The 27,330-nt window shown below is 35.7% G+C and overlaps 1 protein-coding gene and 1 pseudogene across 1 annotated transcript in view; one reads left to right on the top strand and one right to left on the bottom strand.

Annotated features, from left to right (window-relative positions):
• Window positions 1–27,330, top strand: part of LRRTM4 (leucine rich repeat transmembrane neuronal 4) — an 838,672-nt gene that overhangs the window by 706,640 nt on the left and 104,702 nt on the right. The window lies entirely within an intron of this gene.
• LOC112408997 (NADH dehydrogenase [ubiquinone] flavoprotein 3, mitochondrial pseudogene) lies at window positions 10,597–10,918 on the bottom strand (annotated as a pseudogene).

The following is a 27,330-nucleotide window of genomic DNA, read 5'->3' on the forward strand; positions in this document are numbered from 1 at the left end:
TTTTTCTGGTGTTTTATTTTGTTCCTTCATCTGGTATATATTCTCTGACTTTTCATCTTCTCTATCTTTCTGTGAATGAGGTTTTTGTTCCACAAGCTGCAGGATTTTAGTTTTCCTTGCTTCTGCTGTGTGTCCTCTGGTGGATCTGAACATGTGTTTATTTTACCCTGTATGCTAATTGGCTCATGTAGAAGCTTCTAGATTATCCGAGATCCTGGATCATCTTCACTATCATTATTCTGAATTCTTTTTCTGGACGATTGCCTATCTCTACTTCATTTAGTTGTTTTTCTGGTGTTTTATTTTGTTCCTTCATCTGGTATATATTCTCTGACTTTTCATCTTCTCTATCTTTCTGTGAATGAGGTTTTTGTTCCACAAGCTGCAGGATTTTAGTTTTCCTTGCTTCTGCTGTGTGTCCTCTGGTGGATCTGAACATGTGTTTATTTTACCCTGTATGCTAATTGGCTCATGTAGAAGCTTCTAGTTTCTGCCATTGTGTAGCAGAATATACAGACATAAAAATAATTCCACAAATCACATGCCACTCCAATAAACAAATGAACTAGGGATATTGGCAGACAATCTATAGATGAGAAATGGAAATAATTATAATAAATGAAGACATGTAAATTATTATAACAAATAAACGATAAATACACGAACAGAATATTTGACCTTCATCACATAACTATAATGCGAAACCTGATGCTGTCACCTATAAAATAAGAAAATGAAAAGAAATAAATTACACCCACTGTTAACATTACTAATCATTTATCTTTCCAAAAAAGTAATCTGGCAGTAGCATCAAGAGCCTTAAAAATATTCTATTTTTAGGAATATATTCTGTGGAAATCATCAGAGAAAGAGATTAGGATTATATTACAAAATGAACCACTGAATTGCTATCTAAAATAGCAAAGCATTAGAAATAGCATCAATGACCACCAACAAAAAAGAATTTCTCAATAAAGAATGGTCCATTCATGTGATGGAATATTACACAGCTATTCAAAATATTATTCTCAATACTTGGTCATCATCAAATATACTCATAATTTAATTTATGTATTAAAACAGGCCATTCATTTGCCCAGACATTTGTTTATGAAATGTTTATCACTATTTTGATACATGCCTATTTTGGCAGTACAGTTTTGTGCAAAACATTGTCCTTGCTCTCATGAGGATTTTAGCCTAGGTATAGAGTTAAACAAAGAATCAGGCATTTTAAATGTGATATTGTGTGTGTATGTGTTGAGATAAAAGAGAAAGGTACTAAGGGAACACAATAAAAATTTGGTGAGCATAGCTTGTTGAGTCAAAGTCAACTGTGACTTGTCAAGACTTCCTCAATGGTTGTCTAGGATGAGACAAGAAGTATGAGTAAGATTTAAGCAGACAAAGAATGTTTGGAAGAATTTTCCAGACAGAAGAAAAATTATATGCCAATGTCCAAAGAAAAACACAAACATTTCTTATACAGTATGATTTGAATTTTCCATAAAGTACTCCAACATACTAACAATCATTCTCTATGAGAGGTAGATTTTTGGTTGGTATTTATAACTTTTTTCTCAGTTTTAAAATTTTTATTAAATCTTGTTTATGACAAACATGATTTGCTATTAAATTAGGAGTAATTAACCTTACAAATTTTCAAAAGATTCAAAGGATTAGAGGAGACTGACCTTCAAAAGAAGTAATCAATACTTAAATTTATTCTGTATACTGTTCATGAGTCCTCTTGTGTTTAAATGCTTTAGCATCAGGATTGGGGTATCAATCTATCAACCAGTTTCACGTGTTTCTCCTAGTAAAATTTGTGACTTCAAGTAGCATACCTTGATGATTAAGCATAAGGTCATATAGCAAAATACTACCTAGTAGCATGTTGGTCTCACTCATGCCAGGGTCACAAGGCTATAACAAAATTTAAAGATGGGGTAAAGTGTTAGTCTAATTAGCTACCTGAATGCCAGAAGAAAAATCAATAATTGCTCAGAGGAACTAACTATTTTTTTCAGAGCTGGTTTTACAACTAGGCTGTGTATAATGCATAGGTAACTGACTAGGTGATGGTAAATACACCAGTGTCAAGGAGGGTCTAGGTCTGAAAATACTAAACAAGCTACCTAATTTCCTACTATAATGCAAATGGACTTCCTCATGTCTTGAAAACTTTTGTTATTTGAATTTTCCCTTAAATAAAAGAGACAGATTATTTCTATTGATAACATCAGCAACATAACCTACAAAGCCAGATATGTAAGCATCTTGTCTGCCATAAATGTCTATATATTATGCTGGTATTAGAGAGGTAAAAGATATTATACATGACCTCACAAAGTTTCACTTACTTAGAGGGGCATATTAGGGAGCCAAGATATGGGTTTATGCACCCACCAGTACTATTAGTAACATATTTTAGGTTCTGCATAACTGGCACAGCCAGTAAATTCTTAGGGAGGGCAAATTAAGCCAAGACCATACACAGACACTGGAGGTCACAGGTGGCTTTCTGGAGATGACACTCTGAGCACTTCAGTAAGGGGATCTATAGGCAAGTAAAGAGTGACATTCAAAGAAGCATTTGTTGTGTGTAAAGACATTGTGGAAGGTAATTATAGTTTACTTCTATTATTAATTCCATTTTTATTATTGCTTTTACTGATTCATGGTTGTGCACTTGCTTTATGATCATTTTAATAGGGGTTTCATGACTGATTTTAACCTACCCTGAAGTATGGATAAAACTTAATGTTTGTATGCTGCAGTTACATTCCCTTGATTGTAGACAAGATTTATCTCCTTTAAACATTGTACCTTGCTATTTTACTCAAAAGCAAATTGTATTAGTTATCTATTGTTGCATAACAGATTACCTCAAAATTAACAGCTTAAAACAAACAGACTTATTGCCTCACCATTTCTGTGGGTCAGGAGTCCAGGCATGGCATAGCTGGGTCCTCTGTTTCAGGGTCTCTCACAGGCTTCAATCAAGGTGCTGGCCTATGTCGAGGACTTATCTGAACACTTGACTGGGGAAGAATCTTCTTGAAAGCTTACTTACACAGCTGTTGACAGGATTAAATTCCTTGTACTGTGTGAATGGTAGACTGAATTTCCTGCTGGATGTCAGAGGTAGCTCTCAGTTCCTTTCCACCCAGGTCTCTTCATAGGGCAGTTCATAAAATGAGCAGCAGGCATTTTGTTAGGAAGGCAAAAATTACAATCATGCGTAATAGCCCATCAACTGCTGTATTCTATTAGTTAGAAGAAAGTTACAATTCCTGCCCACTCAATTATACAAGGACATTAGTAAAAGGAGGAAGAAATCATTGGTGAACCACCTCAGAATCCATCTACCACACAATTTTACAAGTTTTATATGCTTAAGTGGGATGCATAAATTATGGTAGAAACACAGAATTTTTAATTTAATACAGGAATTTACTTGAGATATCCTTGACTAGAAGATGTGGTAAGAATATTTAGATTGCTAAACTAGTTACTGGTTAAAAGTAGACTATAGTATAAACTCTAGATGCTCTACTAACTACTATACAATGTTAGTCAAATCCTCAACTCCACTTATGCCCAATTTCTTTATCTATAATATCAAGAGATTGGACTAGAAATCATTTTAATGTTAATATCTTATTACTGTGCATCAGATACAGTAATCTGAACTTCTAAGGCAAATTTGGCAAAAGGGTGTTTTAAATATTTAAGTGGAAGTTCATTTTTTTTCTACCTTTGCAACTCTATATGAAATGAAATTTGAGACAATGTTTGTTCTCTACAGTATAGAATATGCCATTTTAAAGTATGGGTAACCAAGCTGAGGTTGTGCTGATTTTTTTCAATGATTTTATAACCTACATTGTGCTGTTTTGCAACCTAATTATGTAGTCTGTAAGATGTAGAACTCTGTACACATAATCAGAAGCAGTGTCCCTGGATTTATTCAGAGAACACAGATTAGTACAAAGGTAGGATGATTCAATTGTGTATTATTGGGGAGCAGCTGAGTTACAACATTTTCATGAAGTTTGACATGTGTACAAATGGAGAAAAATAAAAGATCGAAAGTGATAGGAAAGGAATCAGCCACCACTCTGTTTAGCAGTAGAATCAAAGATACTGGACAAATTTCATTCACCTGCCCTGCTGTATACCTGCACTTGCTATCTAACCTCTCTCAATAGCTCCTTTTTTTCCCAAAGAAAATATCTTATCCAAAGATTTCAGTTTTTCTTTTGGGAAACACTAAGGATGGAGTTGGGGGTGATCTGACTATGCTCATGCAATCATTATTCAACAACGTACTGTCCTGTAGGACTCAAAGAGAGATGCCAGAAAGGTTATAATATCTCTTATTATATGGCTCAGCACACCACCTTTTCAAAAAACTTTGTCAGACTACTCAGCAACTCTGAAGATCCAAATGTAAACTATATATTCTTCCTGGAGAAGACAGTAAAAGGCATTGGTATGCAAAAGTGCTGAGCAAACAGTAAACACTGGAAGACCTCAGTAGGATAAAATATCATATGTCTTCCCAGTGAAAAATAAAAGAATGATCCTAGCTACTAGTGAGCATTAAAGATTCCAGGATACTTCTCCCAGGATAGGACTGTTAATCTATGTGTTCTGACAAAATTCAATTTTGGGTAATTGTCTTCTGTCTCCCTAAATCTCTTTTTCCTTTCCATTTATATTGAAAATGTCTCACTTTCTGTCCTAAATGGATTACACTATCACTCACCTAGAAGGGCATATTATAAGAAGGTAATTGTAAATTTATGTGTGAAATGCCAAATAATGTGCACATTCATAATACTAGTTCCTTATCATTATTATTATTAATTTATACATTGTTGCCTGCTAGAATATTTTGTTGTCCTTCCTTGGGTATTGTTTTAGTTTGTAGTTTTCTTTCAAATTATCTTATAATCATGCAATATAAACTCTCAATTCTACTTCCTAGGTTAAATAACTTCATTTTGCCTTTGATTATATTGTATTTGGTTTTAATAGCATACATTTACTTATATCACACATAATTCCAACCATGTACTTAAGTATATCTGAAGTTGGCACTTTTTAAGTTCCCCAAAAAGATCTGACCTTTTTAAAAAATATCAATCATCTACCCTTTCTCACCTCTAATTCATTTTTCAAATCAGCCTCAGAATAAGCCAAACCATCCTGTGAGATTTCAGAGCTTGCCAGTCTGCATTTATAAGGTTAAGACAAGCCTAACATAAAAAGAATATATGAAACTGGTGACTATCCTGTTATACAATCTGAAAGGCAAAGAGAAGGCTAAGTCTCTTCAACTTGCTACCTGAAATTATCTTCCTCACTTTCAAGTTTTATTAGCTTTTAAAATATAAAACCCCAGAGAGGTCAAATAAAACTGTTAACACTTGCACATGTATAGGGTTGAGTAAATTCCCTGTCCTTTCCTGAAAGCAATTTTAATAGGGTGACCAGTGAAAATATAACAAGAATTCAAGTACTCGCGAATAGGAAGAGACAAAGGATGATTTCATGGGGGCAAAAAGAAGGACTGCCCAGAAAAGATCAGAGGTCTACTTCGTCCTATTTCATCTGAATCTGACTCAGTTAAAAGTTTAGGCTTCTTTTTACTTAAGTGACAGGTCTCCCTCCTACTTATTGCCTATTGCAAATCCACTGGATATTATTTATTATGTTCTTAAGAATATTTCTGCATAGAACTTGACAATATAAAAATAGCTTGAACTTCCTTAAGTTGAGTGAGGGCTACACCAGGCTTTCTTATTCCGCTAAAGCCTTTCTCTAACATAATCCTAAAATAGGCCCTTGAAATTGCTAATAGATCTGTGGGAGTTTAATACATATTTTTGAGAGGAAAAATTAACCATGTACAGTGTACAAAGAACATTCCGGGGCTTCCCTGGTGGTGCAATGGTTGAGAGTCCGCCTGCCGATGTAGGGGACACGGGTTCATGCCCTGGTCCGGGAGGATCCCACATGCCGTGGGGTGGCTGGGCCCGTGAGCCATGGCCGCTGAGCCTGCGCGTCTGGAGCCTGTGCTCTGCAATGGGAGAGGCCACAACAGTGAGAGGCCCGCGTACCTCAAAGAAAAAAAAAAAAAAAAGAACATTCTGATTGAAAGGTGCTATATAAATGAGAGACATTTTTTCTTATCCTGTTCACACTAGAAAAAAATTGTTGAAAACTGACCATGGCATGTCTGTATATAGAAGATACTGAAATTTTAATAAATGTGATTCAGATTCATGTAGGAGTACAGACTGGATCTTAAATCGGATGCCTCCATGAGCTATTAATTTAATCAAGTAAAAAATAATAATATCAGAAAAATCTACCTTTATTCTGAGATTTTTGCATGAGAGTCTATGTCTAAAATCTTACTGTAGATTGACTGAGTTCAGTTGAAAAAAATACTTAATTCAATCAGATGACTGTATATTTTCTTTCCTGACTCAACCTGTGATACTCACATTAGCCCAACGTAGGACAGAACATCTGTATCAACAGGAACTGTTCCCACGCATGAACTGATCTTGTAGGGCTTTTTTTGGTTAACTTGGTAGTAAGAATTAATAAGAAATTCTCATGAAGCTAATCTACAGAAAATTCCTAGGGCTATGTAAGCCATTAAAACCTCAATCCTATGTATCTTGGGACTTTGGTGGAATTTCCATTGCTAATTAGAATGACAAGAGATATATATGTATATGTGTACTTGTGTGTGTTATAGGAAGGTATATGTCTGATGGAAAACATATTCTACTCCAGACAACATCTGCCTCATAGTGCCAAAAATTATAAATTGACAAGAACACCCTATTTTAAAAAGTTAAGTTAGTGGTTACATACTAAAGTTGTGTTACCAAATAGGGAAAAATCTACGAACAGTGATGGGAGTATATTGTTTGTGGTTTTTGGACCACTGTAGCATCAGTTGCACACTAACCTAATGGCAAATATCTCCCCAACTGAAAAATCTCTAAGGAATTTATTATAGTAACTAACTTCTAACATTCATAAAAGGAAACAAACAAAAAAATAAAATAAACACACATCATCCTCACCAAAGATACCCAGAAGAAATGAACAGCAAAAGTGTTTCCAGAGTTTTGGCCATATCCCAGGCATTTTATCTTTAAATCATTTATACTTGGCCTTATTTGTATCCAATTTGGTTTGCAAACATGATCTGAAGTTTTCATATTTGTATTCATTGGCAGAATTTGTTGTAAAACCTCAAAGAAACCTGTCCAACAAGCATCACATTGCATCCTAATGTTTCTTGTTCAGTTCAGTCCATCATTCTCACTTGCTCATTGATGGATACAATGCAAGGAGACAGGAGTTACCTAAAGTGATGTGACACAACATGACACATCAATCAAGGATTGTTTGAAAAAGGATGCAGTGCAGAGTTTTCCAAGTTTTGTCGTTTGGAAGAGAAAGGTTTTAAATTTGTCTTAGGAAAAAGAAGATGAAGGGTCGATCCAATGTTGCTTGCTGAGTCATAAGGAAATTGAATTTGCTCTAAGGAAAGAAAGGTAACCAGCAGAGATGATGAAAACCCTGAGGAAAATGTTCAAAATGAGCTCATCATAATCGTTTCATGTTGGTGAGTTTGTCAAGGCTTCAAAGGGAAGGATGGTGGGAACTGAGATTGTTCCGCAGTTGAAGTGCATGCAGAGAGGTTTAAATTAACTTCTGAACTCTTCAGTGATCCTCAAAAGAATTTAATTCCTTAACTTTGGATAAATCTTGAAAGGAGGTAGGTAATTGGGATTATTCTTTGGCAAGAGCATTATCCTGCTCTGGAAGGAATAGTACCAAGTTCCTCTATTTTGTTTGCATTCAGGGATGGGATGTGGTACAGTACCTACCAAGACTCCTCCCTGCCTGTTCATTTCACTCCAGCTGCTAAGTAAAGTTTTCTGTGAAACTTGTATTGATCACCCTAAGAGTAACATGTGCCTTCTTCAAAGCAATTTAAATGATTTGAATATGGGAGTTTTGATATATACAACATTTGTCATAATGTGATATAGTATTCTGGACTCTAACCTTAATCTTCAGAGGTCTAAAGATAAATTTGATTTAATTTCTTACTTGCTGTCTAGTAATATGCAATGTGACAATGCTAATACATCTTCCTTTTATATAATACTAAACAGGGTCATCAGGTAATAACAGGTCTCTCTCTCTCTCTCTCTTTGTTTAAATGTATAGTCTTTGCCCTTTATTTAGTCAATATCTATATCCTAAGTATGTGTATTTCTGCCTAATTTAGTCCTTTAAAATAAGGTTGGATCTTAGTGATCCCCTTGATTCTAAAATGTTTGAACCTTGACTTTTAGCAATTATGGGAGGGAGCTCAAAATCATGTTAGCCCAGATGCTTAATGAGAAGTTAGGAAAAAGCCTAGAAAAACTGACCTCTTCAAATTAGGAATAAGACTTTTATGAATGGATAATAACCTCTCTGATAAAGTAACAAAGGTGAATGAAAACTAGGTACAAAAAAGTAAAATGCTATTTTGGAAAAGACTTTAATTTTATAAACTTCATTCAAAATAACCCATGAGATAGGTGGGCCATGCCCATCCCCTAGATCTCATGGTGTTGTTGGCATCAATACTCTATTGGTCTTTGACTCCTTTTCACTACCAGAGAATGTCTAGAAGTGGCTTCTGAAAAAAGGACCCACTTCTTCCTCCATAAGAGTGGGTAAACCCTGAATATCAGGATGGACATGATCCTTGCCCTCATGGTGCATATAGTCCAAAGTGAAAGAAAGGATTTGAACACACATGCTAAATAACTTCTGAAAACAGCATGTGTGCAAAGTGCTACACAATGATTGCTTGTGCTATGGAAGAGTGTGGTGAGGCAACATAACCTAACCAGGAATGAAGGTAGAGAATGTTGTCAGTATCCCAGTAACAATTCTTTCCTACAAGAATATGAAGAACATAAGTAATAATCAAGATTTCAATGGGATTATAAGCACTGTCTGACACTGAAATCCCTTTTTAAAAATCCCCAACAAATGATTTTTAACTTTCTGCATAAAAAATTCAAGGAGTGAAGAAATTTATACTCCCCAGGTATTTCATTCTGTCTTTGGCCAACTTGGTTATGTAGTAAGAGGAAATTTTCGACTCCATGTTCTGCCTTTTGATCTGAATTCTACCACTATAAAAACAAGGAGAATTAGTTCAACTTTTATCCCACATGACCATATCAAAATACTGCAAGAAGACTATCATATTTTCCCCAAGATTTTTATTCTCTTAAGCAAAATTCCTTTGATGGAATATTCCCAATTTACTTAGTAACCCTGACCATCATCCTAAAAATGGGATATAATTTGTTTGGTTTCCCATGCTAAAATGTAGTGAGCAAGTTTAGGCTAGGTGTGCCTAAATATTTTTAAGTCTTGCAGATATATATATTTTTTTAAATCAGAGTGTAGTATTTAACATTATTTTTTATTAAATTTCATCTTAATTAGATGCCACCTGATATTCCAAATAGGTAAGAACTTTTGGGTCTAATTCAGTCATCCAGTGTATTTCAGATGCCTGCGTGTTAGACTTGTGAAATATGGTTGTCTTACGTTCTACATAATCAGAAAATTGTGAAAAATTAACTTGGTAATAAATATGTAAGGAAAATGACTTTCTCTACCTCTGTATTTTCTGTTAATTTCTGGGGAGTGTTTTAGTTATTTGTGTATAACTAGCATCTATTTAAAATTATTATTTGAAAAACTGTGGACTTGGCCTTAGCCAATGAAAGGGGGGAATCAAAGATATATAACTATAAAACACTTTTACCTGTGAAGAATAGAGGAAGCAATGTAAATTTAGTGCCAGGCAGTTCATGATTCATTTACTATATCTGCTACACTAGCTATGTGATCTAGAGGACATCACTAACCTTTTCATCTTAATTTTCTGACATGGAAACACACACACACACACACACACACACACACACACACACACACACTCTTAATTATATACCAAAATATTGTGTGAACTGAATGATTACACGCAAGTACAAGGCTCTTGGCAGTTAGATTTTCTCTCTTACCAGAAGTTTATAATAACCTGGAGGAGATGGACAATTCTACAAATAATAACATAATTTGAATGAAAGTGGTGAGTAGGTGAGAGGTAGAAATGTCCAGAGGGGTTATGTTTTAAGTCACCAACAAAATGCTTCCAGTTTTGAATACTGATGTGATGGTGTATGACAAATTCTGCCCTGGCAAAAGTAGATGATTGGAGGGCAGAAATATAGTCTGGAAGTAGAATCTGCTTTAGATTACACAAAAGAATATTCAGATGGTGCCATCCTTAACCACATGGTTTTCTGCAACCATAAGAATTCATCTTGCCAGCTAGATGTCTTCATTTATTAAAGTTACATTTCTCTCTTTTAATTCCAATTCCTTTTTTTTTTTTTTTTTGACTGCTGAGCAGATTTTATTTTTGCAGACAAGAATGCAGAAAGACACAGGAAGTTTAATCTTTAAACTGAGCTCTCAGGGGCGAGGTGACTCTCTTCCTGAAGAGGGCTGAGGCATCCTGAACTTCAAGAGGTCCAGGTTTAGGTCTAAGAAGGTGTATGTGCTGTAGTCATGATGCTTGAGATTCTTGTAGGTGGTGGTGTCAAATTGCTCAGCAAGGGCGGTGGCTTTTTGGTGGACTTTGCTTCTTGGGATTTGTTGGCAATCTCTTTTCATTCTTTCCTGATTCTGCAGAGAGAGAAACTATAGGCACAACTCCTCGAAACGCTCCTGCTTCTAGAAACACAATCTTCAGCACCCCGGCTCAACCTTGCCCCAGCAGAAGCGAGGCCGCCATGGCCGTGACTCGGGCGCAGGCCAATCCTCCTTCAAAGTCAACAAATATATGTGAATAAGATCCTCATTTTCAATTCTTACTTTGTTCAAGCATGGATCAATAGAATTCAGTTTAACAGAGTAATTGCATTTACAGAGTATTGCTTTATGATATACATCGTATATATATACTATATATCATATATATAATTTTATCATTGCTTTATGATATACATAGTATATATGTACTATATATAATAAATATAATAAATACATGTGTATATAGTATTTCCCTCCCTCTCCTCAAAGTACAACCTTCTTTTTCTTTCAATCAGGAAGGACATGCTGCTACTGTCTATTGTTGCATCTGGTTCAGAGCACTGACCTTCAGCATGATCTTTTCAGGACAATAGAATTTCTCAGCATTTGTTTCTCACCTGAAAAGTGGCAGCTGGCTTTATCACCCTTTCCAAGCACTTCCCTGAATAAAGAACAAAGTTCACAGCAATTTTAGGTAGAAGCAACAAATAAGTGATTGCTAGATTCAAAAAAGCATTTTCTGAGCACTGCTGTGAATTACCATTTAATCTAAGCTTCCTCACATCCCAAGGACACACTCTCAACCTGAAAGGGATTGTGTTCCAAGAGTACAAGTACCCACTACTGCCAGACCTTACCAGCCACTTAAGCAGAGGCACTACACAGCACCAAACGTTTCCTGCTAATTTAATTTATATGAGCCAACATTTTAAGTCCCCAGATCCTTCGGATACTGAATAGTTCAAGTTTCTGGAACATCAGGACTCTTGTGCAGTCCCCAAGAAAATGTCTTCACATAGGTGTCTTGGAAGCCAGTTTATAACGGTTCTCTAGCAAAAGACTGTGTTGTGGGGCTTCTTTAAACCCAACATACAGAAGAGTAACTGCTACTGAATTTGTATTTAAAACATAGCTATTTATACTTTCCAAAACAATTTTCTGTATTATCATGTAATTGTACTTCATTTAAAAAAACTATAAAGCAGGAAGGGCTAAAAAGCATTGTGTTTAATTTAGTGAGGAGGTGAAGGATATGGGTTGAGTGCAAGGATATTGGAATCAGAAAGAGCCTGAATCCCAGCTTTGTCACTTGTTGTTTCTTTCTTAAAGCTATTTATTCTGGCTTCCCCCAGTTCTTTGGTTACAAAATAGAAACCTTTTCATAGGGTTGTTTTGAGCAGTATATATTACCCGTTAAACACACTACATACTGCCCGGTATGTATTAGACACTCAATAAATGTTAAATGTTATTTATAATAACAGTATTGCTTTTTAATGGAATAATGAGACACAAAGTTCAGATGATGTACAAAAAGCCAAGAGATATGATTAGTGACAAAGCAGGATTTTGAAGTCACTCTCTTTCAACTCCTGTGCCAGTATCTTTAGCATTTCCTTAACATATTACAGGTTAGGATTAAGTGCAAAATAAATAGACAGTAAAAAGTCACATGTAAATACACAATATGGACAATTGAATATGCCAGGTTTTCTGCCTTGGAAAACCAGTAATTGTAACCTTTTGCCTAGAGGTTACAAAAGGCAAACTTTTGAACTTTTGAACTCCCAGAAGTTGTCCACTAGATTCAAATATTTCATTATGAATACACTAATATGAATATATGAATAAAAATTATGTAGTTCTATGTATATTATATTGATAAATTTGTAAATAAATGTGTTTCAAACAAAAAGGGTAATGGAAACATTTATATATTGGAGCAGTAAGAGAAACATGATTTGTTAACAAGAATTTTGAAGATTTTTTGCTGTAAATTTTTCTTTTGTTTTATTTTTTTCTGCAGTACGCGGGCCTCTCACTGTTGTGGCCTCTCCCGTTGCGGAGCACAGGCTCTGGACGCGCAGGCTCAGCGGCCATGGCTCACGGGCCCAGCCGCTCCGCGGCATGTGGGATCCTCCCGGACCGGGGCATGAACCCGTGTCTCCTGCATCGGCAGGCGGACTCTCAACCACTGCACCACCAGGGAAGCCCCATGTTTTAATGAGTTTTTTTAAGAACAGAAGATATGTATGTTTATTTTTCAAAACTTGGGAGGGGAAAGAGAAAAGCAAGAAAGCAAAGAAGCAAAAATAATGCAATAACCAATTCTAAATTTGCTGTATCATTGTATAAACTTTATTTCACCCATATGTATATATTTAATATTTTGATTATACACATATATGTTTTTTTAAAAAACACTATGCAGGTTTAAAACACATTCAAATTAATGATATACAAGGACGTTTTCACAAATAATTTCATACATATGCTCTAAATGGCAAATAAAATATTGTATTGATAAATAGGTAGTAATTTAAGTACTAACATATTAAACACTTAGGTCATTTCCTATTTTTATCTATTAAAGGGACACTTTTACACAAATTACACAAAGCAATATTAACCTTTTAATGGAAATTCCTAGAAATCAAATTTCTGAGATAAATTCTAGGTGTACTGATAATGCTTTTGTTACATGGGGCTTAATATTTCTCATTAATAAGTGTTCCTATTACAATATTTACATTTATATACATAAGAGACCTCTTAACCTGCACTTCAACTATATTGGGTATATACCCAATGTAATATTAATTTAAATATATAAAAATAACACCTCATTTTTTCTTAATTTGTTTCTTTGATTATCAGAGTAATTGAATGATTACCAGAGTAACCAACTGTAGTTCTTCTATGAATTGTTTATTTCAATTTCCCACTTTAAAAAATTCCAGAAACGTCTTTATCTAAATCTACTATTTATTCTCACCCTTCAACAGCAGCATTATTTGTGCTTTCTCTCTCTCTCTCTCTCTATTTTTTTATTATTTGTGCTTTCTCTTGAATCCCCACATCCCAGTTGGGGGCCTTGTTATCAAGGTCTCTTAACCTCACACAGTACCCACATATGCCAACAGCAGGATGATATCTCTTCTTCAAAGTTAATACTCTCAGATTCACTTTTTAGATTTATCCATATTATATGTTTTCAGAACTTTTTTTTTTTTTTTACATTTTGGCATACTGATGCTATTATTTGCTGGTTTTAATTTTAATGTTGATTTAAAATGATCTGATTTTTTATGGTTTCATTAAACAGTGTGGGGAGCAAAAGAAGAGACTAGGATAAATGATTTTTTTTTCTCTAACAATAATTTATTCGCAGAATGTTTTTTTTTAACATCTTTATTGAGGTATAATTGTTTTACATTGTTGTGTTAGTTGCTGCTGTATAAAAAAGTGAATCAGTTATATATATACATATAACTGCATATCCTCTCCCACTTGCATTTTCCTCCCACTCTCCCTATCTGACTCCTCTAGGTGGACACAAAGCACCGAGCTGATCTCCCTGTGTTATGCAGCTGCTTCCCACTAGCTATCTATTTTACATTTGGTAGTGGATATTTGTCAATGCCACTCTCTCACTTCGTCTCAGCTTACTCTTCCCCCTCCCCGTGTCCTCAAGTCTATTCTCTAGGTCTGTGTTTTTATTCCTGTCCTGTCCCTAGGGCCTTCAGAAGCTTTTTTTCTTTTTTTAGATTCCATATATATGTGTTAGCATACGGTATTTGTTTTTCTTTTTCTGTCTTTCTTCACTGTGTATGACAGACTCTATGTCCATCCACCTCACTACAAATAACTCAATTTTGTTTCTTTTTATGGCTGAGTAACATTCCATTGTTGTTTGGTTTTAAAGGAAACTTTATAAAGTATCTCATATGATTTTGCTATCTGTCAAATAAGATAAAATTTTAGAGTGTATGTTTTCTTTTATAACAAATTCGCAAATATATAAGATTTTAATAGCTTTAGCTCTAATCATCATTTAAGGAGAAAATGTTTTCTTGTGGAATAGTTTAAGTCCTAAGGCAAAATTGCTCTCACAGAGCATGAGTTAGCGTTTTAGGATTGTCAAAGAGTATGAGGTCAGGCATTCATAAATATCAATCTATGTCCCAGATATGGATCAGTAATTTTCTTCAGTTATTTCAGCAATGATGGTTGATGACCTAACAACTCATAACCTAAAACTCCTCCCTGACCTATTACCTTAAATTTCCTGGAAGATGGTGGAGTGATAACTCTATGTGAATCATTGAGGCACCCAAACTGCAAACTACAGGAGTTGTGGTTGACGGGTTGTTACTTCACTTCTGTTTGCTGTATGGACCTTGCTACTATTCTTATTCACAGTGAAAACCTAAAAACTCTGAAACTAGGGAACAATAAGATATACGATGCTGGTGTCAAAGAGTTATGTGAAGCTTTGAAGCATCCTAAGTGTAAATTAGAGAATCTTGGGTTGGAAATGTGTGAGCTCACTTCTGCTATTGTGAGGACCTGGCATTGGTTTTCACTGTCTGCAAATCACTGAGGTGAATGAACCTGGAATGGATTAGCTTGGACCGTGATGGGGCGGTAGTGCTGTGTGAAGCCCTGATCAGTCTGAAATGTGACTTGCAGATGCTTGGCCTGAATAAATCTTCATATGATGTGGAAATTAAGACGCTGCTGACAGAGGTGGAAGAGACGAACCCCCACTTGACCATTTCACAGTCTCTGGATTGATTACAAGCACAAGATCAGGGGTGTGCTTGGCTGACGGGGAACATCCTGAAATAATCTTCTCACAAAGGCTTCCCCTTGGTCGCAATCGGTATTTCTCCTCCTGACACACCCTGTCCTGTAAATTGTTCATCAGGGCAGTGGGGGCTGTGATTTCAGAGCTCTTCCTTCAAAGTATTCTAGCAATATGATTGTGGGATGTGCCATCTGTGCCTAAGTCCTCTATGCTCCACCTTTAAAGCTCTCAACCTGCCTCGCAGTGTTTAGAAGAACAAATATATTAAATGGGTAAGCACTTGGGAAAAGTGTTTACTCTCCCTCTCCTCTCCCTCATCTTGCTCCTGGTGACTCATCAACCAGGCCTCCCAGGCTTCTGACCAAAAACCTTTGCTCTAACAATTCTCTCTGCCTGGAATACTCTTGTCCCAGATATCTGCTTGGCTGAATCTTTCTTCTCTTTCAAATCTTTGGTCAAATGTCACTGTCTTAATGCATCTTATCTGAGTCATCTTATTTATTACTGCAGTTTACCTCTTCTGGCCACTAGACTCTCTTTGTCTTCCTTTCTGTGATCTACTGTTTCTTTTTAAAATAGTACTTATCAACTTCTAAAATATTATATAATTCAGTTGTGTATTATGCTTATCATTGATTATCTTTCCCTTTCTTCTAGAATCTCACCTCCATGAAGGCAGAGATATTTTCGTCTGTTTTTCATACTGTTGTATTCCAAATGCCTTGAATAACTTTTGGAATGTAGTAGATGTTCAATAAATATTTTTCAAATAAATAGAGATATCTTAAAGTAGATAGTCTAGAGTAGGCTCAGTAGTTCAATATTTGTCTTCAGGTACCCAAGCTGTGGTGTGTTACATGTTCAGTGATTGGTAATTTCAATTCAGTGATAATAGGAATATTTACACCATTAAAATTGATAAACAATACAAATCATAACTTTTTATCCTCAAAAAGTGGTTTATCAACCCCTTCGAACCCAAGTTTTTCATTCCTTTATTTCTACCATGCTTATTGATTTGGATTTGGATTATTATGCTTGTTACTTCATGATTAAAAGATGACTGCCACTTCAACTGTATCATGACACTTTTTAAAAAAGATTTATGTGTTTATTCTTTCATCCCTGTTTTTTCTTTTTTCTTTTGCCCTACCCAGGTACGTGGGGAGTTTCTTGCCGTTTGGGAGGTCTGAGGTCTTCTGCTAGCCTTCAGTAGGTGTTCTGTAGGAGTTGTTCCACATGTAGATGTATTTCTGATGTATTTGTAGGGAGGAAGGTAATCTACACGTTTTACTCTTCCACCATCTTGAAGCTCCTCCTATTGTAATACTTTAATTTATTTGTTTAGTGTCTATAACCCTATCTTACTCTTTGAATTTCCAAAGCATTAAGAATACTTTATTGTATTTGCATGTTTCAGAGCAAAGAATGTTAAAAATTTTATTGAACAAATGGATGGTTTAAACAATAATTATTATAAATCTTATGTGTGGCCAGAGAAATATGTTTTTTACAAAAAGGAGGTTATAAGCAAACACTAATTTAAAAAATAATAATATAAGAGAGCATAAAATTGCCTCCAAAAGTTATGCAGACAAAATTCACTAAAAATATTCAGAAAAGGGAATTGGTGAAATCTGATGTAATTATTATTGAGAGTTGCTGATGAGGATTGGAACATCATTTGAATGTTAATGTAAATGTAAAGTTTGCATAGCCTAGGACAGAATGACAACAAACAATTCCAAAAAGCACAGATGATTTTGAGGATGGAATAAAGCTAAGATTATGGTAGGAATTTAGGTTGAATGGTGCCTCCAGTTTGTGCTGAGTGGTAGTAAGAAGCACAATTTAATAGAAAAGGTATTATGAAAGATTGCCAAGTTTGGAATTACAAGATCAGAATTAGAATCTTCGTACTCACTTGTGACCTTCAGTAAGGCTGTTTTGATGATAATATTCAACAATGCACGTATAATTCCCTAGGATAATGTGTAAGAGATAGTAAGTGTTCAAAATTATTAGTTAAATGTAAATAGGATTAGAAGAAATGAGGTTTCCTTGGGACTTTATCATACATATAGTATGATTCAACCTTAAGTAATACTGACTTATATTAAGACTCCACAATCAAGAAAGTAGTGCTTTTCCTTGTTCCTTTTGCTTCTACAGATATAGAAGCTGTTTCTTATGTGATTAGCAAATGGGATCAAAAATTTATTGTAATCAGAATTGTAACATAAATAGAAATAAAAAAACCTGTGCTTAATTTTCCATGTCCCAGGAAGATAACATCACTTTGGGGAAAAGTTCTTAGGAAAACATTCAGTGTCAAATCAACAAATAAAGAAACAAACAAATTAAGCATGAAAGTTTCCTTAAAAGAGTACACTGCTGGACTTTGAAGGAAACTGAAGGTCATCAACACAAACTCTATCAAATTATTGATAAGAAAAGTGAAACCTGCAAAGGTTAAGCAACTGCCTAAATCTACAGATAGTCTTGCATGATGGTTTTTAGGAGATGGCTTCACAATCCCCATGATCTCTAAACCAGTGTTTCCTTCTCACTGGTTCTAGGTGGGCATCTGTCAGCACAATAAGATCATGTGCTGCATCTTTATCATTAGACCTTTTAGGTAACTCACTTATCCTCAATGCAAACCCATTTTTAAGGCATAAAGAGATGAACAGACAAAATCCAAAATTATACTTGCAGCAAAACCCCTGCTATTTCAGTACATCAGCTACAGATTCAATAAAAGTAAAGTGGTTGTTAAGCTTTTCAGCTTGAATGGCATCATTTCTTACTGCACTTGGAAAAAAATGTGGTGGCATCAACCCCAAATCATAAAACCAGAGCATCTAACAAAAGATGCTGTGAGCCTGAACTCCATTATAATTTCAGATTTGGTGTGCTTCCACTCTGTAAATCACCTGAAATTTACAGCTGCACCTGCAAAGTCAAGTATGAGGCTGAACTCTTAGATAAACAGAATTGCTCACAGTATTCCCAGAATGTGCACTGTTAGCAAAACTGGGCCCTCAGCCTGAGAAGGGCTCTAGATTTACCCAAACGGGCTGCAATTATTTAGCCAAAATCAATTGGAGCTGTGGGAATTAAAAATATATAGAAATAGTGTCAATCTTTCAAGTATCTTAAAAGAATCTACACTAAGTTATGGGGGAAAGTGAATATTCCATAAGTCCTTTTTTTAAAAATAGCTTTATTGGAGTATAATTGCTTTACAATGGTGTGTTAGTTTCTGTTTTGTAAGGAAGTGAATCAGCTATACATATACATATATCACCATATTTCCTCTCTCTTGTGTCTCCCTCCCATCCTCCATATCCCATCACTCTAGGTGGTCACAAAGCACCAAGCTGATCTCCCTGTGCTATGTGTCTGCTTCCCACTAGCTATCTACTTTACATTTGATAGTGTATATATACGTACATGCCACTCTCTCACTTCGTCCCAGCTTACCCTTCCCCTTCCCCATGTTCTCAAGTCCATTCTCTACATCTGCAAGTTTATTCCTGTCCTACCCCTAGGTACTTCAGACCATGTTGGTTTTTTTAGATACCATATATATGTGTTAGCATATGGTATTTGTTTTTCTGTTTCTGACTTACACTTCACTCTGTATGACAGATTCTAGGTCCATCCATCTCACTACAAATAACACAATTTTGTTTCTATTTATGGCTGAGCAATATTCCATTGTACATATGTGTCACATCTGCTTTATCCATTCATCTGTTGATGGACACTTAGGTTGCTTCCATGTCCCGGCTATTGTAAATAGAGCTGTAATGAACATTGTCGTACATGACTTTTTTTGAATTATGGTTTTCTCAGGGTATATGCCCATTAGTGGGATTGCTGGGTAACATGGTAGTTCTATTTTTAGATTTTTAAGGAACCTCCATACTGTTCTCCATAGTGGATGTATCAATTTACATTCTCACCAACAGTGCAACAGGATTCCCTTTTCTCCACACCCACTACAGCATTTACTGTTTTACTGTTTGTAGATTTTTTGATGATGGCCATTCTGACATTGGGTTTTTTTTCCTTTTTTAGATTTGGGGGTTTTTTTTTTTTTTTTTTTTTTTTTTTTTTTTGATATTGAGCTTCATGAGCTGCTTGTAAATTTTGGAGATTAATCCTTTGTCAGTTGCTTCATTTTCAAATATTTTCTCCCATGCTGAGTGTTGTCTTTTAGTCTTGTTTATGGTCTCCTTTGCCGTGCAAAAGGTTTTAAGTTTCATTAGGTCCCATTTGTTTCTTTTGGTTTTTAGTTCCGTTTCTTGAGGAGGTGGGTCAAAAAGGACCTTACTGTGATTTATGCCATAGAGTGTTCTGCCTATGATTTCCTCTAAGAGTTTTATAATGTCTGGCATTACACTGAGGTTGTTAATCCATTTTGAGTTTATTTTTGAGAATGGTGTCAGGGAGGGTTCTAATTTCATTCTTTTCCCTGTAGCTGTCCAGTTTTCCCAGCACCACTTAATGAAGAGGCTGTCTTTTCTCCGTTGTATATTCTTGCCTCCTTTACTAAGAGTAAGTTGACCAATGTGCGTGGGTTTATCTCTGGTCTTTCTATCCTGTTCTATTGATCTGTATGTCTGTTATTGTGCCAGTGCCATACTGTCTTGATTACTGTAGCTTTGTTGTATAGTCTGAAGTCAGGGAGCCTGATTCCTCCAGTTCCATTTTTCTTTCTGAAGATTGTTTTGACTATTCAGGGTCTTTTGTGTTTCCATACAAATTGTGAAATCTTTTGTTCCAGTTCTGTGAAAAATGCCACTGGTAGCTTGATAGGGATTGGGTCGAATCTGTAGACTGCTTTGGGTAATATAATCATTTTCACAATGTTGATTCTCCAAATCCAAGAACATGGTATATCTCTCCTTGTGTTTGTATCACCTTTATTTTCCTTCATCAGTATCTTATTATTTTCTGCACACTGGTCTTTTGTCTTCTTAGGTAGGTTTATTCCTAGGTATTTGATTCTTTTTCTTGCAATGGTAAATGGGAGTGTTTCCCTAATTTCTCTTTCAGATTTTTCATCATTAGTGTATAAGAATGCCAGAGATTTCTGTGCATTAATTTGTATCCTGCTCTTTTACCAAATTCATTAATTAGCACTAGTAGTTTTCTGGTAGCATCATCAGGATTCTCAATGTACAGTACCATGTCATCTGCAAACAGTGACAGCTTTATTTCTTCTGTTCTGATCTGGATTCCTTTCAGTTCTTTTTCTTCTCAGATTGCTGTGACTAAAACTTCCAAAACTATGTGAATAATAGTGGTGAGAGTGGACCACCTTGTTTTGTTCCTGATCTTAGAGAAAATGGTTTCAGTTTTTCACCATTGAGAACGATTTTGGCTGTGGGTTTGTCATACATGGCCTTTATTATTATGGGTTAAATTCCCTCTATGCCTACTTTTTGGAGGCTTTTTATCATAAATGGGTGTTGAATTTTGTGAAAGCTTTTTCTGCATCTATGCACAGGATCATATGGGTTTTCTCCTTCACTTTATTCATATGGATAAGCAGATTGATTGATTTGTGTATACTGAAGAATCATTGCATTCCTCAGATAAAATCCAGTTGATCATGGTGTGTTATCCTTTTAATGTACTGTTGGATTCTGTTTGCTAGTATTTTGTTGAGGATATTTGCATCTATGTTCATCAGTGATATTGGCCTGTAGTTTTCTTTTGTTGTGACATCTTTGTCTGATTTTGGTATCAGGGTGATGGTGGCCTCGTATAATGACTTTGGAAGTGTTCCTCCTTCTGCTATATTTTGCTTTTCTTTGTTTTTTTTTTTTTTTTTTTTGCTTAAGGTATTTTATTTATTTATTTATTTATTTATTTATTTATTTATTTATTTCACATATTTATTGGAGTACAATTGTTTTACAATTTTGTGTTAGTTTCCGCTCCACAACAAAGTGAATCAGTTATCCATATACATATGCTCCCATATCTTTTCTGTCTTGTGTCTCCCTCCCTCTCACCCTCCCTATCCCACCCCTCTAGGCGCTCACAAAGCACCGAGCTGATCTCCCTGTGCTATGCGACTGCTTCCCACTAGCTGCCTATTTTACATTTGGTGGTGTTTATATGTCCATGCCACTCTCTTACTTTGTCACAGCTTACCCTTCCCCCTCCCCATGTCCTCAAGCCCATTCTCTAGTAGGTCTGTGTCTTTATTCCTGTTTTACCCGTAGGTTCTTCATGACATTTCTTTTTTCTTAAATTCCATATATATGTGTTAGCATACGGTATTTGTCTTTCTTTCTCTGACTTATTTCACTCTGTATGACAGACTTTAGGTCCATCCACCTCATTACAAATAGCTCAATTTCCTTTCTTTTTATGGCTGAGTAATATACCATTGTATATATGTGCCACATCTTCTTTATCCATTCATCCGATGATGGACACTTAGGTTGTTTCCATCTCCAGGCTATTGTGAATAGAGTTGCAATGAACACTTTGGTACATGACTCTTTTTGAATTATGGTTTTCTCAGGGTCTATGCCCAGTAGTGGTATTGCTGGGTCATATGGTAGTTCTATATGTAGATTTTTAAGGAACCTCCACACTGTTCTCCATAGTGGCTGTATCAATTCACATTCCTACCAGCAGTGCAAGAGTGTTCCCTTTTCTCCACACCCTCTCCAGCATTTATTGTTTCTAGAATTTTTGAAGATGGCCATTCCGATAGGTGTGAGATGATATCTCTTTGTAGATTTGATTTGCATTTCTCTAATGATTAATGGTGTTAAGCATTCTTTCATGTGTTTGTTGGCAGTTTGTATATCTTCTTTGGAGAAATGTCTACTTAGGTCTTCTGCAAATTTTTGGAATGGTTTGTTTGATTTTTTGATATTGAGCTGCATGAGCTGCTTATAAATTTTGGAGATTAATAATTTGTCAGTTGCTTCATCTGCAAATATTTTTCTCCCATTGTTAGGGTTGTCTTTTTGTCTTGTTTATGGTTTCCTTTGTGGTGCAAAAGCTTTGAAGTTTCATTAGCTCCTATTTGTTTCTTTTTGTTTTTATTTCCATTTCTCTAGGAGGTGGGTCAAAAAGAATCTTGGTGTGATTTATGTCATAGAGTGTTCTGTCTATGTTTTCCTCAAAGAGTTTGATAGTTTCTGGCCTTATAATTAGGTCTTTAATCCATTTTGAGCTTATTTTTGTGTATGGTGTTAGGGAGTGATCTAATCTCACACTTTTACATGTACCTGTCCAGTTTTCCCAGCACCACTTATTGAAGAGGCTGTCCTTTATCCACTGTACATTCCTGCCCCCTTTATCAAACATAAGGTGACCATATGTGTGTGGTTTTATCTCTGTGCTTTCTATCCTGTTCCATTGATCTATCTTTCTGTTTTTAGGCCAGTACCATACTGTCTTGATTACGGTAGCTTTGTAGTATAGTCTGAAGTCAGGGAGCCTGATTACTCCAGCTCCGTTTTTCATTCTCAAGATTGCTTTGGCTATTCAGGGTCAATAGTGTTTCCATACAATTTGTAAAATTTTTTCTTCTAGTTCTGTGAAAAATGCCAGTGGTAGTTTGATAGGGATTGCATTGAATCTGTAGATTGCTTTGGGTAGTAGAGTCATTTTCACAATGTTGATTCTTCCAATCCAAGAACATGGTATATCTCCCTATCTATTTGTATCATCTTTAATTTCTTTCATCAGTGTCTTATAATTTTCTGCATACAGGTCTTTTGTCTCCTTAGGTAGGTTTATAAGTAGATATTTTATTCTCTTTGCTGCAATTGTAAATGGGAGTGTTTTCTTAATTTCACTTTCAGATATTTCATCATTAGTGTATAGGAATGCCAGAGATTTCTGTGAATTAATTTTGTATCCTGCTACTTTACCAAATTCATTGATTAGCTCTAGTAGTTTTCTGGTAGCATCTTTAGAATTCTCTATGTATAGTATCATGTCATCTGCAAACAGTGACAGTTTTACTTCCTCTTCTCTGATTTGGATTCCTTTTATTTCCTTTTCTTCTCTGATTGCTGTGGCTAAAACTTCCAAAACTATGTTGAATGAGAGTTGTGAGAGTGGGCAACCTAGTCTTGTTCCTAATCTTAGTGGAAATGCTTTCCATTTTTCACGATTGAGGACGATGTTGGCTGTGGTTTTGTCATATATGGCCTTTAGTATATTGAGAAATGTTCCCTCTATGACTACTTTTTGCAGGTTTTTATCATAAATGTGTGTTGAATTTTGTCGAAAGCTTTCTCTGCATGGATTGAGATGACCATATTGTTTTTCTCCTTCAATTTGTTATTATGGTGTATCACGTTGATTGATTTGTGTATATTGAAGTATCCTTGCATTCCTGGAATAAACTCTACTTGATCATGGTATATGATCCTTTAAATGTGCTGTTGGATTCTGTTTGCTAGTATTTTGTTGAGGATTTTTGCATCTATGTTCATCAGTGATATTGGCCTGTAGTTATCTTTCTTTGTGACATTCTTGTTTGGTTTTGGTATCAAGGTGACGGTGGCCTCGTAGAATGAGTTTGGGGGTGTTCCGCCCTCTGCTATATTTTGTATGGGTTTGAGAAGGATAGGTGTTAGCTCTTCTCTAAATATTTGATAGAATTCACCTGTGAAGCAATCTGGTCCTGGGCTTTTGTTTGTTGTAAGATTTTTAATCACAGTTTCAATTTCAGGGCTTGTGATTGGTCTGTTCATATTTTCTATCTCTTCCTGGTTTAGTCTCAGCAGGCTGTGCATTTCTAAGAATTTGTCCATTTCTTCCAGAGCGTCCATTTTATTACCATAGAGTTTCTTGTAGTAATCTTTCATGATCTTTTATATTTCTGCAGTGTCAGTTTTTACTTCTCCTTTTTCATTTCTAATTCTATTGATCTGAGTCTTCTCCCTTTATTTCTTGATGAGTCTAACTAATGGTTTATCAATTTTATTTATTTTCTCAAAGAACCAGGTTTTAATTTTATTGATCTTTGCTATTTCCTTCCTTTCTTTTTCATTTATTTCTGATCTGATTTTTATGATTTCTTTCCTTCTGCTAACTTAGAGGTTTTTTTTGTTCTTCTTTCTCTAATTGCTTTAGGTGCAAGATTAGGTTGTTTATTCGATATGTTTCCTGTTTCTTGAGGTAGGATTGTATTGCTATAAACTTCCCTCTTAGAACTGCTTTTGCTGCATCCTACAGGTTTTGGGTCATCGTGATTCCATCGTCATTTGTTTTTAGGTATTTTTTTAATTTCTTCTTTGATTTCTTCAGTGATCACTTCGTTATTAAGTAGTGTGTTGTTTAGCTTCCATGTTTTTGTATTTTTTACAGATCTTTTCTGTAATTGATATCTAGTCTCATAGTATTTTGATAGGAAAAGATACTTGACACAATTTCAATTTTCTTAAATTTACTAAGGCTTGATTTGTGACCCAAGATATGATCTATCCTGGAGAATGTTCCATGAGCACTTGAGAAAAATGTGTATTCTTTTGTTTTGGAATGGAATGTCCTATAAATATCAATTAAGTCCATCTTGTTTAATGTATCATTTAAAGCTTGTGTTCCCTTATTTATTTTCATTTTGGATGACCTGTCCATTGGTGAAAGTGGGTTCTTAAAATCCCCTAGTATGAATGTGTTACTGTCAATTTCCCCTTTTACAGCTGTTAGTATTTACCTTATGTATTGTGGTGCTCCTATGTTGGGTGCATAAATATTTACAATTGTTGTGGATCAATCCCTTGATCATTATGTAATGTCCTTCTTTGTGTCTTCTAATAGTCTTTATTTTAAAGTCTATTTTGTCTGATATGAGAATTGCTACTCCAGCTTTCTTTTGATTTCCATTTGCATGGAATATCTTTTTCCATCCCCTCACTTTCAGTCTGTATGTGTCCCTAGGTCTGAAGTGGGTCTCTTGTAGACAGCCTAAATATGGGTCTTGTTTTTGTATCCATTCAGCCAGTCTATGTCTTTTGGTTGGAGCATTTAATCCATTTACATTTAAGGTAGTTATTGATATGTATGTTCCTATTACCATTTTCTTAATTGTTTTTGACTTTTTATTTTATGTCTTTTCCTTCCATTGTGTTTCCTGCCTAGGGAAGTTCCTTTAGCCTTTCCCATAAAACTGGTTTGGTGGTGCCTAATTATCTTAGCTTTTGCTTGGCTCTAAAGGTTTTAATTTCTCCATCAAATCTGAATGAGATCCTAGCTGGTTAGAGTAATAGTGGTTGTAGGTTTTTCCCTTTCATCATTTTAAATAAGTCCTGCTACTCCCTTTAGGCCTACAGAGATTCTGCTGAAAGATCAGCTTTTAACCTTATGGGGATTCCCTTTTATGTTATTTATTTATTTTTCCCTTGCTGCTTTTTTTTTTTTTTTTGTGATACACAGGCCTCTCACTGTTGTGGACACTCCCATTGCAGAGCACAGGCTCTGGATGCACAGGCTCAGCAGCCATGGCTCACTGGCCTAGCCACTCGGCTGCATGTGGGATCCTCCCAGATCGGGGCACAAACCCATGTCCCCTGCATCAGCAGGTGGACTCTCAACCACTGCGCCACCAGGGAAGCCCCCTTGCTGCTTTTAGTATATTTTCTTTGCATTTATTTTTTTTTAGTTTGATTAATATATGTCTTGGCATGTTTGTCCTTAGATTTATCCTATATTAGAGTCTCTGTGCTTCTGGACTTTATTGACTATTTCCTTTCCTATATTTGTGATGTTTTCAACTATAATTACTTCAAATATTTTTTCAAAACCTTTCTTTTTCTCACCTTCTTCTGGGACCCTATAATTCGAATATTGGTGCATTTAATGTTGTCCCAGAGGTCTCTGAGGCTATCCTCAATTATTTTCATCCTTTTTTCTTTATTTTACTCTGTGGTAGTTTATCTTCCAGGTCACTTATCCATTCTTCTGCCTCAGTTATTCTGCTCTTGCTTCCTTCTAGAATAATTTTAATTTCATTTATTGTGCTGTTCATCTTATTTTTTTTGCTCTTTAGTTCTTCTAGGTTCTTGTTAAATGTTTCTTGTATTTTCTCCATTCTATTTCCAAGATTTTGTATCACGTTTACTATCTTTACTCTGAATTGTTTTTCAGGTAGAAGGCCTATTTCTCCTTCATTTGTTTGGTCTGGTGGGTTTTTACCTTGCTCCTTCATCTGCTGTTTGTTCCTCTGTCTTCTCATTTTGCTTAACTTACTGTGTTTGGGGTCTCCTTTTCACAGGCTGCAGGTTTGTAGTTCCTGTTGTTTTTGGTGTCTGCCCCAAGTGGCTAAGGTTTATTCAGTGTGTTGTGTAGGCTTCCTGGTGGAAGGGAATAGTGCCTGTGTTCTGGTGGACGAGGCTGGCTTTTGTCTTTCTGGTGGGCTGGACCATGTCTGGCCATGTGTTTTGGGGTGTCTCTTACCTTATTATGATTTTAGGCAAACTTTCTGTCAATGGGTGGGTTTGTGTTCCTGTCTTGCTAGTTGTTTGGCAAAGGTTGTCCAGCACTGTAACTTGGTTGTTGAGTGGAGCTGGGTCTTAGCATTGAGATGGAGATACTCTGGGGGAGCTTTGATACTTCATGGAGCCCAGAGGTTTCTGGTAGACCAATGGCCTGAACTTGGCTCTCCCACCTCAGAAGCACAGGCCTGACACCTAGTCAGAGCACTGAGACCCCGTCAGCTACACGGCTCCAAAGAAAAGGGAGTAAAAAGGAAAAACAGAAAGAAAAAAATGAAATAAAATAAAATAATTAAATTAAAACGTTCTTAAAAA

Source organism: Neophocaena asiaeorientalis, unplaced genomic scaffold, assembly GCF_003031525.2.
Source record: "Neophocaena asiaeorientalis asiaeorientalis breed wild unplaced genomic scaffold, Neophocaena_asiaeorientalis_V1.1 scaffold285, whole genome shotgun sequence".
In the NCBI taxonomy this organism is placed as follows: Eukaryota; Metazoa; Chordata; class Mammalia; order Artiodactyla; family Phocoenidae; genus Neophocaena; species Neophocaena asiaeorientalis.